Here is a 16,077-nt window from a genome sequence, read left to right as displayed (position 1 = left end):
TGAATTGCGAATGTCACATATTCATACATAGGGCTGTAAACTGGCCGGCTTTTCATTGGCCTGCCCGGAAAAATTGATGTTGTTTTGATTAAAGCCGGTGACGGGTACAAACTTCTCACCAGCCCCTTTATAACCGTTTTTTTTATTCAAATTTGTATCTAGTTCGAAGTATAGATATTGAAAAGTAGCTGTCATTCTGTAAACTCAAAACTGTTACCTTTCACCATGTATCAACGATTGTTCACCTGTTTAGAAAATTTTAGAGAGATGACAGGGACTGTATCAGGGAGAATTTAAAATTTACTTTCAAGGAGTTTTATACATTTATTAAGAGTGGAAAAGGACTTCTTAAAGCAATTTCCTATAGTTGAAGTAGAGACTATATGTTTAAAGAGTGAATTTCATTTTCCAAATCCAAAATTGTCACGTAAAAATTATTATACTTTTGTTCATCTGTTTCGATAGTTTTAAGGGAATGGTAGTTACTGGTAAATACAATAAATTGATCAGTGCCGATTGATCAATTTCAGTTTCTCATTTATAGCACAATGTATCTATTAAGGTTATTATTGAATGTTCTAAAGACATACAGAACATATGTGTTAATGCACTTTCGTTCACGATAGTACCTTTCCTTTCCATGGATAGGTCCGAAGAGAGATACTTCACGCTGAGACCTATATCACAGATAATTTTGAGGAAGCGTCGGTTCTTTTTATTTTACAGAGTTGACAACCCTATATCAACACACATACACACACACTTGTGCGTGAAAGAAAAAAAGAACTACATTCCAAATCACCCGTCTTGGTTGTTACGCAATGCACGATGAACACAATATACTTCCACATGAGGCGAAACAATGTTTATCAACGTTCTGGAAAGCAACCTTGAAACCCGCCAGATATAGGAACAACATGTTAGCTGGGAGGGGTCCAAAGTATTTGAGGAAGATCCAATACGTCTACGCAATAACGAACCTGTCTTTTACTGTACCCGAAAAGATAAGTAATTCTTAATTACTGTCACCTATATTTTTAGAAAAAAAATGATAGAACGATTATTTCTATAAGAAAAGAAAGAGTACATGATGAGGCGTAAAATAAAATATTTAGCTTACATCAATCATTTCTCTGTTAAACAAGTATAGTTCGTTAAGAAAGTCTACAAATGCTAGTCGAGTTTCGAAATTTTGGGGAGGTCCGGACCCGGTGGACCCCCTCGTGGCTACGCCTCTGAGCATTGCTAACTAGTCCCAAATTCAATGTGGCGTTCCCCACCATACAGTTCTTTCTATCAAGAGTATAAAAGATACTTATTTTATAAAAGATATATGTATATACTAAAATAGTATCCACAGTGGGGGAAGGGAATTCTGCATATTGACTTATTAATATTTGGTTCACAAATTACTGTAGAAGAAACTTTCATTAACTATATAAGCTAAGAATTAACTTGTAAATGCGGATCTACTTCCATTTGATTTCTGCTCTACTATATATTTTCTTTTTTATTTTGTAATTCTGCTATCACTTTTTTTTAATTGTCATTAAATTGATTTGCTTCAGTATTAGTACCGCAATATAAAAATATGAATGCATAAAAACATATTCCATTTGTTAACTGCTAGTGAAATAAAATTTAGAAATCTTATTTAGCGCGAAAACCTTCTCGTTCACTCGAAACCGTGCTGTGTTGCAGAAGCACTGCAACGACCAGACCCTTTAACTTCTGAGATAGGGGAAAGGTGACTTAACATTTGCTCCAATTCCCGCGCTGAAGGAATCTGGTCGTTGCATGCTCGCTGCAACACAATATAAATTAGAGACTCTGTGACGGATTATTTTTCGCTTTTTAAAACGGATTAACGTAACGGACAGTTAGAGAAGTAAAAAAATATGTTATTTAAAGTATATATGGGAGTATTAGAAACTATTTTTTCTGTTCTTTACTACTATTGCTAATAATATTTTTTCTTGAAATAGTTTGGTCGTTGCGCAACGCTGCAACACTAACATTAGCCGCCACTGGCTGTTGGCGAATATTGATGTGTAACCATGTATTGGCAGATGCCCATGGGGTTCTACATATTCCTTGTAACGCACTAAGGCTATCACTACAAATTCCCACGTTAGGTAGTTTTCGTTGTAGGGCGACTTTCAATGCCGTGCGAATTGCCCAGCTTTCTGCTAAATAGATGGATGTATTCGGTGGAAGTCTGTGAGTCTCTGCGTAATTAAGCGCTGGTATATAAATTCCTGCTCCAACCACAGATCCATGTTCGGTATGCTGTTTAGAAGCATCGGTGTAAATTAAAATGGTATTTGAGTGATGAGATTGAATGTGGTGTTCCCAGAGATGGCGCACTATCTGAGGCTGATTGGATCGAAGACGTTTGAAAGAGACCACCGGTTGCTCAAGTGTGGGAGAAAGTAGAAGAGTATTGTATTGTGCAGTATAACATGGTAATTTCGGTCCTCGATGTAATTGATTGAGCCAGTTATGAATACTAACGAATGCTCGATATATCCAAGGTAGCTGTTTATAATATGGAAGTCTGGTATGAATGTTGCTATTATATAGGAATTGTAATTTTGGTAATAATAGGGAGGAGGTGCAGCATATGCGTTGCAGGAGGAATTTTTTAGCCATAAAATATGTTTTCACTGGGAAAGGAATTATTCCAGCTTCTTCTAAAAGTGCGGAGGAAGGTGCCGTCTTTGGTTGTCGGAATATAATTCGCTGTGTTGTGGCTTGAAGACGGATGTGATGTTCGCTGATCCGTTTGGGTAATGGAGAAAGTAATATTCCGCCATATTGAAGTTTTGCATCCACACATTGAGTACTGACTTGTTGCAGGGAGGATATATCTGTTCCCCAACCCTTGTGGCTGATGCAAGACAGCAACTTAAAATAAGGTTGGGCTTTAAGTGCTATTGTTTTGAGATGATGCTTCCAATTTAGTTTAGAATCGAGATGAAAACCAAGATATTGTAAAGTAGGTGTAACTGGTAAAAGAGTGTTATTTACCGTGAGATGGATGGGAGGTTGAAAACGTTTACGGGTGAAGAGAGTGCAAGAAGACTTCGCCCAGTTGACTGACATGCCGTTTTCAGAGGTCCAGGAGTGAAGTTCTAAGAGAGCATCGTGCAAAATGCGTATCCCGTCCACTATGTTGGAAGTTTTGACATATAACAACATGTCGTCACAGTATTGTTGAATACGAACCAGTTGTCTAAGTCGTTGATGGAGAGAGAGTGTGTATATATTAAATAAAGTGGGACAGAGACTAGAGCCTTGAGGAATACCCAATGATGTTGAACGATAAGAAGAATATCTGTTATGGTATTTGACGCAGATGCGACGTTGTACCAACCAATTATGAGTATCTCGGAGAAAAGGTGCAGGAAGGTGGAGTTGTGCCATGTGAGTGATGAGGCGATCGAGAATGATAGAGTCATATGCATGTTCCAGACCGAGTTTAACGGAAATCAAATACTGTCGATGTTGGAATGTGTTCCAGATACCGAGAAGAAGAGCAGCAACCGAGTCCAAAGATGACATGCCTTTAGTAGGATAATAGGGAATATCTCAAGAAAATGGTAATTGAAGTAATTAGTTTTTGTAATTACTCTAATAGCGCAATGAGTTTTTTATAATTGAAGTCATGAAGGAGTATGACGTATGTCATTGAAGTCGTGAAAGAGTATGACGTATGTGATTGAAATAATAATAGTGTACCTAGCGGAATGAGTTTTTTTCAATTGAAGTAATGAGATTGGAATTATTTTGGATTGATAACACGTGTTAGATGGTGCCGCTGGCGCCATTACTGTCTGACCGTAGTGCGAGTTCCCTTTATACTTTTCCCCCCCGTTTACTTTGTATATTACCGACTGCCCGGCAGCCGCACTGTATTGAACGTTAGCTTTCCGCTGGCGCCATTACTGTCTGACCGTAGTGCGAGTTCCCTTTATACTTTTCCCGTTTGTCCGCTTTGTATAGTACCGACTGCCCGGCAGCCGCACTGTATTGAACGTTAGCTTTGTACTGGCGCCATTATTGTCGCGAGTTTTTTTCCCGCCCGCTTTGTATTTTGCCGCTCGGTAGCCGTGGACGCTAATGGTATTTTCCTTTTATAGATACCAACACACTTTGTATGTTGCCCGATACTTTAAGTAAGAAGAGAAAGTTTACTTACCTTTGATGACAGGCCCGCTATTTTGCTGGGTATTTCCTGGTTGTTTGTTGTTGCAGATGTATATAATTTATGTCCATATTGTAGTGTTGTCTGTAATGAGAATAATTACAGTGATTCTTTTTTTCCCTAAATAGCTAAATTTTCCTTTCTTTAGGGATTTTTTTGTAGTGTTGCAGCGAAAAAGGTAACTAGATTTTCGATAATTTGTATGTAAGCTATTGATTGTTTCCTTTTATGTACAGTGATTAGACTACGTATAGTTACCTATAATATAATTTTTTACGTAATGAGACCAAACCCTAATTATGAATTATACTTTTACTTTCTATTAGATTAATTATGAATTTACCTTGCACTTTCTTTTATTTATATAATTGGAAATGGTCAATATTAATTAACCTATAATACTTACCATATGTATATACTTACGTATGAAGAATTGAGCTTTGCCACTTGTGGTCTTTGATGGACGGATTTGTTTTTTTAATATGGCGGCATTGCGTGATTGTTGAACAGAGGTTCCTCCATAGTAAGAGTTTGAAATGCGAATACACGCGTTTTGCTTTTTTTTTTTTTTTTTTACTGTTCACCCGTCAAAGGGGTACACCCTTTCTTGGGAAAGAGAGGAGGGCTAAATTTACGGAAGAAAGGAAAGCTATGTATGGTCTATGGGTAGTTTGGGATCAAAGGTGTATTATTTATTAATCTTTATTAAGCATCAATTGTCTAGTAATTTCTACATAGGAGATTTCTCGGATTTCAGGAATTTTTTTTTTTAAATCTTTATTAAGCATCAATTGATCTGCAAGGTGTAGATAGATCTGCATTCAAGATCATCGCTTGCTGAAAGAAAATTTGACATATACATACATATATAGAAAAAGAAGCGAAAGTGACGATGATGATACAGATGAAATGAAAGAAACGATAACAAAAAATATATAGTAGTTAAGTGTAGGCAATGGGCATGTATCGGGTTTATATGAAATGAAGTGCAGTAGACGAGACAACACTTAGAAGCTGTTAAAGTAACAAATGAGGGTTATCTTCTGTCTCGGGGCAACTCGAGACCAATGAGTGACAAGTGGAGGCCCTGGTTAGTAAGGAAGGATATTACAAGTGCAAAGATGGATAAACGTAGTGAGAATAATGATGTGGATGATATATGTCATATTGTAGTTTGTGAGGATCATTGGCAGGGAGAGTCTGAGAGTACAAGGTCATAAGATGTTGAAGAGGAGTATATATATATTTTGGAGGAACGTCATGAGCCATGTCAAGATGGATAGTATCAAAAAATACAGGATTATCGGAGCTCATGCGCTTGGTGATGTACTTAGTGCGTAGAGACTCTATATGGTGTAGAATAGGAGGAAAGGTGATACGGTGGTAGAGTGGAGCCGTAGGGAAAGACAGGCGAATACGGAATGCAAGGCGGATAGCGTGTCTTTCGATAATCTGGAGGCGTTCATAGAAGAAGGCTGGTGCTGATATCCATGCAGTGTGTCCATGAGTTAGAAGAGGGCGTAAGAATACTTTGTATGTGGTAAGAATGGTATGAGGGTGCAATCCCCAAGATGTGCCAACTAATTTTCGAATAAGGTTGAGTCTGCGTGTACTTTGTAATTGAAGTTTCCGCTCGTGTGGTTTCCATTGAAGTTTGCGGTCATAGACTACTCCTAGATAAGTAATCTGCTTCGCGGAAGGTATGGTAGTACCATCAATGGTAAGGTCGAGACGATTTGGGTTTCGTCTAATACGCGAGCGTCTTTGTGGAGACTGAAAGACTATTGCTTGCGTTTTGTCAGAATTGACAGTCAGTTTCCAATGAGTGCACCAGTCAAGAAATGAATTTATAGCAGGCTGTAAAGTTCGATTGATATGCTGTACAGTAGTGCCCAAACATAGAAACGCCGTGTCATCAGCAAACTGAAAAACTTTTACGTTTGGTGGCAAAGGAGGCATATCTGCTATGTACAGAAGGAATAACAGAGGTGATAGAACGGAGCCCTGTGGTACACCACAGTGTAGAAAGATTGGATATGATAGAGCGCTATTGATAGTAATGTAGGCAAGCCTAGAGGTAAGAAATGAGAGGATGAGCCGTATGTAGCACATTGGAAGGCGGAAACGGTGAAGTTTATACAGAAGCCCCATATGCCATACCTTATCGAAGGCTTTTTCCAAGTCAAAGAGTAAGAGACATGAGGGCCGAGATGAATTGTAATGATTGCTAATAGTAGTGGTAAGCCGAAGAAGTTGATCTGAGAGGCTGATGGCAGGTCTGAAGCCGGCTTGGTGAACTGGCAAGAGGTTATAGGTAGTGAGATGGGTATGAAGGCGGTTCACAAGAATTTTTTCGAAGATCTTACTAAAGCACGAAGTAAGTTAAATAGGACGATAGGACGAGAGAGCCTGAGGGGGTTTATTGGGCTTAGAAAACAAGAGTATTTTAGAGACTTTCCATTGAGGAGGGTAAAAGCCGGTACGAAGAATGAAATTATAAACGGAAGCAAGGAAAGTATTGAAGGAAGGAGGTGTAGCTTTGATGAGGCGATATGTGACTTTGTCGAAACCAGGTGCAGTATTTCGTTTAGTGTGGAGTACAGTGCCAATGTCGGAAGAAACGATTGGCTGAGTGAGAGGTTGTGCAGGATCAATGGAATGATTGCAATGAGGGCGTAGTTGCGGTCGGGTAGGATCTGTTAGGCGTTCGATATGTCGGTAAAGCTGAGTGGCAAAATGATGAGGAGGAGGCGTAAATATATCCTGAAAATAGTTAGCGAAGGCGCAGGCCTTCTCGACATCTGTTTGAAGGGCATGACCATGTTCGACAATGTTGTAAGTAGTGCGAGCCTTAGTGCCAGTAAGTTGATGGAATTTCTGCCAATAAACGGAAGGTTTAGATGTTTCTGCAAGTCTATTGCACGTATGGGCCCAGCGTCGACGTTTATAGGCAGCTAGATAATTTCGTACCATTCTGTTCCACCGACGATGCTGACGCAGAGCTTCAGGATTTTGAGTGTGTAAGTAGTCTCGAAACGCCTGTCGAGATGCAGTAATAATGGAATGATATTGAGGTGGCACTGGAGGTTTATGAGGGTATATGCTTTTTAGGGGGATATTGGCCTCTGCTGCGCGTGTAATGATATTTGAAAGAGTATCGACGACGTGGAGAAGTTCAACGTCCGTGTTGGGAGGAGAAACTCCTCTTAGGGCGTGGTCGATATCGGATTGGTACGATTGCCAATTAGCTCTCTCATAATCATAATAGTGAATGGGCTCTCGAGAAATTTTTGGTGGTGCCGCACAAGGAACATCAAGAAGAATCGGTGCATGGTCGCTACCAAAAGGAGGCAGAATTCGTATGTTGGATACAGTAAGACTAGAAGATGCTATAACGATATCTGGTGACGTCTGACTAATTGGGCGTGTTGCAGAAGGAAGATCTAAGATTTCTGCCGCAGTGGATTGATTAATAAAATCTATGAAGCGTTGTTTTTCACCCAGCGATCGACTATGGAGATTGATATCAGCCATGATCAGGTAGTGACGAAAGTTGTTGTCTATATACTGAAAAAAGTTGTGTGGTATCCCTTGACCGGGTCGTACATAAATAGTGCAGAATGTGATAATTCTATTGCGTAAGTAGATTGTAACAACATTATGTTCAGGAAGGTTCATGTGAGGAGGAAGCACATGTGTGCGGATGGGCAGATGGTTATAAGTGCCAATGGCAGTGCCGCCATGTGCTCGAGCTATATGCCGTGGACAGTCAAACCGAGTGAACTGATATCCGGAGAGTTTGACTTGATGAAGTGGGGTTAGAAAAGTTTCATTTAGAGCAAAAGCATGAACTTTTTCCTCACGGAGAAGCTGTTCAAGCATAAGCTTGTGGGTGTTGAGTGAGCGGATGTTTAAGAAGAAAAAGGTATACGCCATAATGTAATAGATCGAAGCCATATTAGACAGAGGTTTCAAGTGATGAGATATGGAAGTGGACTGTGTTCCCGGAATATGTGGCATGGAGCTGAAGATTGAAAAGAAGTTTTGCAGCAGCTGTAACTTGTGATAAAATGTGAGTGCGCAAGAAGGGATGAATATTTTGAAGAACAACTGTTGTGAAGCGCAGAAGATCTTCCACCGTGAGAGGTGTACGTAAAGAATTGTTCGGAAGAGTTGAGGAATCTATTGTACGAATGGGAACTGTAAGTTCTGGTTTTTCACGTTGTGGTGCTGGTCTGGCGCGGCACTTGTAACTATAGGTTGGATGATCACCAGAACAGGTAAGGCAGTGTGGAGCTTGGTTGTGATTGCTGCAAGATGATGTGGAATGTGGTCCAGAACAATAGCCACACTTTGGAGTATTTGGACACTGAGATGTTGGGTGCTGGTTGTAGGTTTGACAGCGCTCACATCTGATGGGCAGAGGAGGTGAGCGAGATGGTTCTACCCTGTAGCGGCGACGATAGATGTAAGCACCATGCTGTAACAGATCGTCTATTGTGTCCTTAGAATCTGTTAAAAGACGAATCATGTACGTTGGTCCGGTATTGTTTTTAATACGGAGGCACTTCTTAAAAGAGTATTCCTCAAGACGTAACTCTGCTTCTATTTCTTCCTCATGTGTACTCTGGCGGAACACCTCGAATTACAACTGAGAGCATTGGTGCTCGGCGTGGTGGAGGTTGCGTCTTTTTGGTACTACTAGACAGCGCTTGGAGCTTTGCATTTGGGCCGAATATCTCGTAGGAAGCTTTATTGCGTAAAGTAGTGCCAAACTGGGTATCAATAGATTTTATGATTACCCCGTTTTTGGTCCGAACAATTTCCTGGATACTCGCCCGTGGAAGATATTTGACTATTTGAAGATAGATATGCTTTTCTGTTTTGAATCGGGTGTCAAATCCAGTAAGTAGGAAGTTATATAACTGAGAACGACCGGTGGAGTGTCTAGTATCTGTACCAGAAGTAGCAGCAGTATCAGACACGGTGTTGGTGCCAGGATGTGAGGTGGATGGATCGGTATTAGGATGGACTATGTCCATAGCACCAGTATCCATCAATAGTGCTTCAGCCCATGTAGATGGAAGAGGTGAGCGAGAGCGATTACTGTCATTGTCTGAAGGATGACGTGCGCTTTGCGTGCGAGGACGTTTAGGCGAATTTGAAGGTGTAGAAGCTGCAGAGCCTCCTCGCGGAGGTTTGGAACCACTCCCCTTAGCCGGTTGCGAGTGCCCTCGGGGCATAGCAACCCTCACGCTCTTGTGTACAGCCGACTAGGTAAAGGTAATAGGTAGAAAGCACCCCGTTTGGATAGGTGCTTAGGTGGCCAAACACAGCAATACAGAAAGCTAGCAGCGTAGGCGTTGTCCTAGCTCAGGCCCGTCTACGTTACGTCGATTATTTCTCGCTATGAAGGCAGGAAACCCGAACAAGTCGGAGGAGCAAGGTATTTACAAAAAACAGCTGTTTGACGTGTGGTACGTCACAGCTGATATGAAGATGGCTTGCATTTTTTTTGCTAGTCGCGGTCGACTAGCTCCCGCCCAAAGGGTACCGCCCTTTATATCGGGAAGTGGAGTAATGGGATCGTGAGGATTTGGAGAGTGTGGATGGGTATTATTATTTTTATTAAACTTTATTCAACATCGGTTTATACACAGTCATAAATAAAGTGGGGATTCATTAATTCATTGATTAAATAAGCATATATTGTGGAAAAGGGTGGACATTATGGCCTTTAACCATAATCATAAATTAAGGTGAATGGAATGAATGGAAATGAGGTGCACCAAACGTCACAACATCGGGTATAGTTAGCTAAACAGATGCGTGTTATCTTCTGATCCGGGGGCGACTCCGGATCTGATGGAGACAGGGGAAGCCCAGTTAGACAATAGGACTACTGTGCATAAGATGGAATGATGCAAGGTGATGCCGTGGCGGTGATGTAGTCTGTGATGAATAGATGGTCTGGACTGTCGGGGGGTAGGGAGAAGTGGTAGAGGGTAAAGAGGAGGGAAAGCGGGGTATGGCGTAGAAGGATATTGGAAGGATGTAAAGCGAAATGATGCATTGTGGCTAGAAGCATGGGGTGATGAGTTTGAAACCGAGAAGAAATGTAGCGGTGTCGCAATGTTTCGAGATGGTAAAGAATGTGGGGAAATGGAGTGCGGTCATAGAGTTCGTTGGTAGGGCTGGGAAGGCGGATTCGGAAAGCTAGTCGGAGGGCATGTCGTTCAAGAATTTGTAGTCGAGTATAAAACGAGGGAGCAGCGGCAATCCAGGCAGTAAAACCGAAGGTAAGAACGGGACGAAGGAAAACTTTGTAAGTGGTTAAAAGTGTTCGGGTGTTTAGGCCCCAAGTTGTACCAGTGATGCGGCGTAAAAGATTGAGACGATTGTAGGCTTTGGCACATATGGATTTCAGATGGGCTGTCCATTTAAGATGTCTGTCGAATACTATGCCTAAATATGTAACAGTGTTTTGTGGCTGGAGAGGAACGTGGTCGACATGGACAGAGAAGTTAGCCGGATTGCGATAGACGCGTGAGCGCTTGTTCGGAGGAAGAAATATGATTGTTTGTGTTTTGCCAGCGTTTAATTTCAATCTCCAGCGTCTGCACCAAGCGAGAAAGGTGTCAATTGCAATCTGCAGTGTTCGATTGATCTCTTGGACAGTGTTTGCGGTTGCGAGGAAGGCTGTGTCATCGGCAAACTGATATAAACTGATATTGCCAGGTAATGGAGGAAAATCGGCTACATATAAGAGATATAATAACGGAGATAATGATGAACCTTGAGGAACTCCAGAATGCAGGAAAATGGGGTGTGAGAGGTGGTTGTTGATAGATATATAACTAAGGCGGCAAGAGAGAAAGTGGAAGATGAAACGGATGTAACACAGAGGAAGACGGAAAGAGAGGAGTTTATATATAAGACCAAGATGCCATACCTTATCAAAAGCTTTTTCCAGATCGAATAAGACCAGACAGGAAGGTTTGGATGTATTGAACTGCAGTGTAATATGGGTTGTAAGGCGCATAAGCTTATCATTAATACTATAGGAAGGGCGAAAGCCTGCTTGCGAAAGAGGAAGTAAATTATGAGCGGATAGATGACGGTGTAGACGCGTAACAAGGATACGTTCTAGAATTTTGCTGAACACTAGCGTGAGCTGAATGGGCCGATACGAAGAGACAGCATGTGTAGGCTTGTTTGGTTTGGGAAACATGAGAGTGATCGAGGATTTCCAAGAAGTCGGAATGAAGCCTGTGCGTAAAATAAATGTATAGATAGCAGCCAGTAAATGAAGAAGAATATATGGAGCCTCTTTCACATGTCGGTAAGAAATACGATCAGCGCCTGGAGCCGACTGACGTTTTCTGGCGACTGTGATGTGGATATCTTCAACCGTAATAGGAGCAGTAAGATCACTATTTGCAGGGAGATGGTGGCTGGAGTTGGGTTGAAGATCTGGTGTTGAAAGATTGAGATTATCGGCTGGATGGCGGCATAGAGACGGATCAGGTGAAAGAGGAGTGAAAATTCCTTGAAGGTAATCAGCAAAGGCGTTTGCTTTCGCAGTATCGTCAGCAAGGGGTTGGTCTCCGTCTAAGAATGGGTAAGGTGTGCGAGATGAGCGGCCAGTGAGTTGGTGAAAACGCTTCCAGTATTTTGTGGGATGAGTGGTGGTGGAAAGTTCATTACAGGTAGTGATCCAGCGACGGCGTTTATAAGCAACTATGTAGTTATGGACAGTGCGTTGATACTGGCGGTGGAGACGGAGAGACTCAAGATTGCCTGTGTGAGTGTAGTCTCAATAATGTGCCCGGGAACGTTTGATAAGCGTTAGATAATGAGGGGGAAGAGCTGGTTTGTAAGTATGAACGGTGCGAACCGGAATGTTTTGGACAGAGGCAGTGTTGATGGCAGCAGCAATGGTATCGAGCGCAACATAAAGATCGTCTTCTGTAGTGGGTTCCTGGACAGTTTCTAGCTGATGTTCGAGTGTGGTGCGGTAACCATTCCAGTTGGCTTTATCAAACATTGGATAAGAGCGAGGAGGTTCAGAAGTAGTACTAGAAGCTGGACGTGGCGTTGTGATGGTAAGAAGTATCGGTACATGATCACTGCCAAGAGGATCTAGTACATCAAGTCTACAACGAGGTTGGAGGTTAATAGAAGTAATAACAACATCCGGCGTCGTGTTACTACTAGGTCGAGTGGGTTTAGGTAACGGATGAAAGTGGCCTGAAGTACGAGTTAGAAGGTAGTGGTGAAAATCTTGCTGTTGACGGGGGGTGCGACTGTGAAAATTGAGGTCAGCTAGAATGATGTAAGTGCGATAATTGTCTGAGATATATTGAATAAACTGATATGGAAGAGGATGTCCAGGACGAATATAGATTGTCGCAACCGTGATGTTAAGCTGTCTAAAATACAAGGTAGTAACTAGATGTTCAGGTAATGGCTGAAGGGGAAGAGTAGCACGGCGGAAAGGAAGAGATGGCGAAAAACCGATAGCTACTCCACCACTAGCCCTTCTTGCTGGAGTCGTGTTATCGTGTCGCAGCATGGTATAATTTGAAAGGTGTACGTGCTTGCGGGCCGTAAGATGAGTCTCGTTTAGGAGGAAACATGAAATATGTTTTTCAAAGAGGAGTTGTTCAAATAAGATCTTATGTTGCGGTAACGATCTAATGTTCATAAAAAGAAAATTAAGATCCATATTAATTAAAAGCAGTATGATGTGTGAGAGAGGTTTAAACATCAGTTTGCAATGGATCAGAATGGAAGTAAATAGTTTGGCCAGAATAAGTAGCTGTGAAATTGATGTTGAGGATGGTTTTGGCAGCTTGTTGAACTTGACACAGAATATGGTTGCGCAATAAAGGATGAATATTTTGAAGGGTAACAGTTATAAACGATAAGAACTGTGTAATTGTGATTGGTTGACAGACATCGTGGGGAGCAGAAGCTGTTTGAGTAACATGTGGTTTCAGTGGTACGGTTAATTCAGGCTTGAATGGGTCCGCAGTAGGTTTAGCCTTGCATTTGTAGCTGTAAGTGGCATGTCCAGTTTCGTTACAGGTGGAACATTTAGGAGTGTCTTTAAGATTAGTACAATTGCGGGTGCTATGAGGGCCAGTGCAGAAACCACATTTAAGTTGATTAGGACAGGAAGCAGTCGGATGGTCATTATATACCTGGCACTTTTCACAGCGCACAGGAAGAGGTGCAGGAGACCGAGATGGCTCGACACGATGACGTTTGCGATAGATGAAGGCCCCGGTTGAAAGAAGAGAATCAATGGTGTCGTGTGAGTTGGTTAGTACACGAACCATGTATGTGTTTCCTTGAGCGTTTTTAATACGAAGACATTTGATGATAGAATGACCATCAAGTTGGAGTTCCTGTGTGAATTCTTCGTCTGTGAAGGAGGGGTCAACACCTCGGATGACGACAGACAGAGCAGGTTGTTTGCGTGGTGGCGGCGGTTGTTTGGCTGATGGAGTGTTGAGCTTAGAAACAGATGCATTCTTCCCAAAGATTTCATATGAATAAGTATTACGAAGTGTTGAAGCGAATTTATCGTCTGGAGTTTTAATGATGATGCCTTTCTGTGTATAGATGATTTGAGCGATACTTGTCCGTGGGGTGTATTTGGTGATACGATGATACAGTTTCTTCAGATCGAGGTATTGAGGATCGTAGTTGGTGAGCAGAAATGAATGAACAGTAGGTTTGACAGATGTAATAGCAGAAGTTTCAGCGTCCATGCGATGAGATGAGTTTGAGTCGGTGGATGATTCACTGAGGGTGTGATGGCGCTTTGCTTGAGGTGACTGAGGCTGACTATGATGAACTTCGCTACGTGAGGTGCGTTTAGAGCTCTCCCTTCGCTTGTCAGCAGATGCTGACGGAGCGGAGGGGCCCAAAGAAAGATTTGTAGAAGCTTGAGGTCCAGTAGCCATGATATGATATGATGATTGGCACTAAAAACACAAAACAGCTAACAAGGTATGGTAAGCAGGTAGAAGCCACCCATTCGGATAGTGGCTTAGGTGAGGAAATGCCCCAGTCTAAACGTGTCGCAACGAGCTACCCTTGGCTGAGATAAGTCTGATAGTTGTTGCTCAGCGAATATCTGACGAGCAAGTCCCAGGATCAAGGAAAGGATTTCAAAAAGCAGCTGATTTGACGTATGGTACGTCACAGCTGGTAAGTTCGCTTGCATTTCTTTCTTTTTTTTTTACCATGCAAAACCCGTAGAAGGGAATACGTTCTCTTGGGAGTGAACTTAATTATATAGTGAAACTAAGGATAAAGTGGAAGGACAAAGAGGTTTTATTTCATTTATTTGATATCTTTATTTATCCATTATATGGAGATCTTTATTCATCAATTGATTAATAATCGTCAGTCAGTGTATGTTCATTATTTGTCATTGTGTATGAATGATGGGATGAAAGATGCAGTGCAAGCCAGACGCCACAACACAATGATATTGGTTAGTTAGACAGATGAAGGGTTATCTTCTTGTGCCGGGGCGACTCGACACATAATGAGAGACAATATGATGCCCTTGTTATTGCGAATTAAGGTGCAAACGATGGATAGATGTTGGGTGATAAATCTGGTGGTTGATATGCTATTAGATAGTCGTCTATGTGTTCGTCAGGATGGCAAAGAACATACATTGTAATTAAATGCTGAAGGGGTGTAAGTTGTAGTCGGGGTGGAACGTCTTGTTCAGCATCTATATGTATACTGCTGCAAAGGATGGGATGGCCTTCCCTCCAACGAGTAGTGATGTACCTGGTACGCAATTTTTCTAAATGAAGAAGGAGATGTGGAAATGGAATACGATCATAGAGTAGCCGGGTAGGACTAGGCAGTTTGATGCGATATGCCAGTCGTAATGCATGTCTTTCAATTATATGGAGGCGGGTGTAGAATTTGTTATTGGCATTAAGCCATGCGATGTGTCCATGGAGTAAAGATGGTCGTAAGAAGACTTTGTAAGTATTTAACACCGTATCTTGATGAAGGCCCCATGAAGTGCCGACTAATCTCTTTAGAAGATTTAGTTTATTTTGCGCCAGAGTTATGAGATGCTGAAGGTGTCCACGCCAAGAAAGATGGTCATCAAAGATAACACCCAAATATCTCGCTGTACGTGTGACAGAAATGCGTGTGCCAGCTATAGTTAGATGTAAAAGAGACCTATTTCGTCGAACCCGACTGGTATGTCCAGATGGTATGATGACAAGTGCCTGTGTTTTAGTGGAGTTGATTCGGAGTCGCCAAGTATTACACCAATCACAGAACTTATTTATTGCCTCTTGAAGTATAGCATTGATATGCTGAATAGATTTCCCACAGGCAAGGTAAGCAGTATCATCTGCAAAGGTAAAGGTGTGGATAGGGTCAGGAGGAACAGGCAAATCTCGAACATATAATATATATAAGAGTGGCGATAACGCTGACCCTTGGGGTACACCACTAAGTGGGAAAATAGGAAAAGATAAAGATGAATTAATGCAGACATATGCTATGCGATTGGTGAGGTAGTGATAAATTAATCTGGTATATGCGAATGGTAGTCGTAGAAGATGAAGTTTGTAAAGTAACCCATCGTGCCAAACTGAATCGAAAGCCTTTTCCAAATCAAATAATAATAAGCAGGAAGGTTGGATGCTATTGAAGTGGTTGGTAAGAATAGTGGTAAGTTTGAGTAGATTATCATTGAGACTGTAGTTAGGACGAAAACCAGTTTGGTGTAGAGGAATTTGATTGTGGAAGAAGTGAGTATGTAGACGCCGAACTAAGATACGTTCGAGTATCTTTCCTAGTGTAGACGTAAGTTG

The sequence above is a fragment of the Thermobia domestica genome, chromosome 10 (genome assembly GCF_964235325.1).
Source record: "Thermobia domestica chromosome 10, izTheDome1.hap1.1, whole genome shotgun sequence".
In the NCBI taxonomy this organism is placed as follows: Eukaryota; Metazoa; Arthropoda; class Insecta; order Zygentoma; family Lepismatidae; genus Thermobia; species Thermobia domestica.
The sequence above is the reverse complement of the archived record's forward strand: the minus strand, read 5'-3'. Positions refer to the sequence as shown.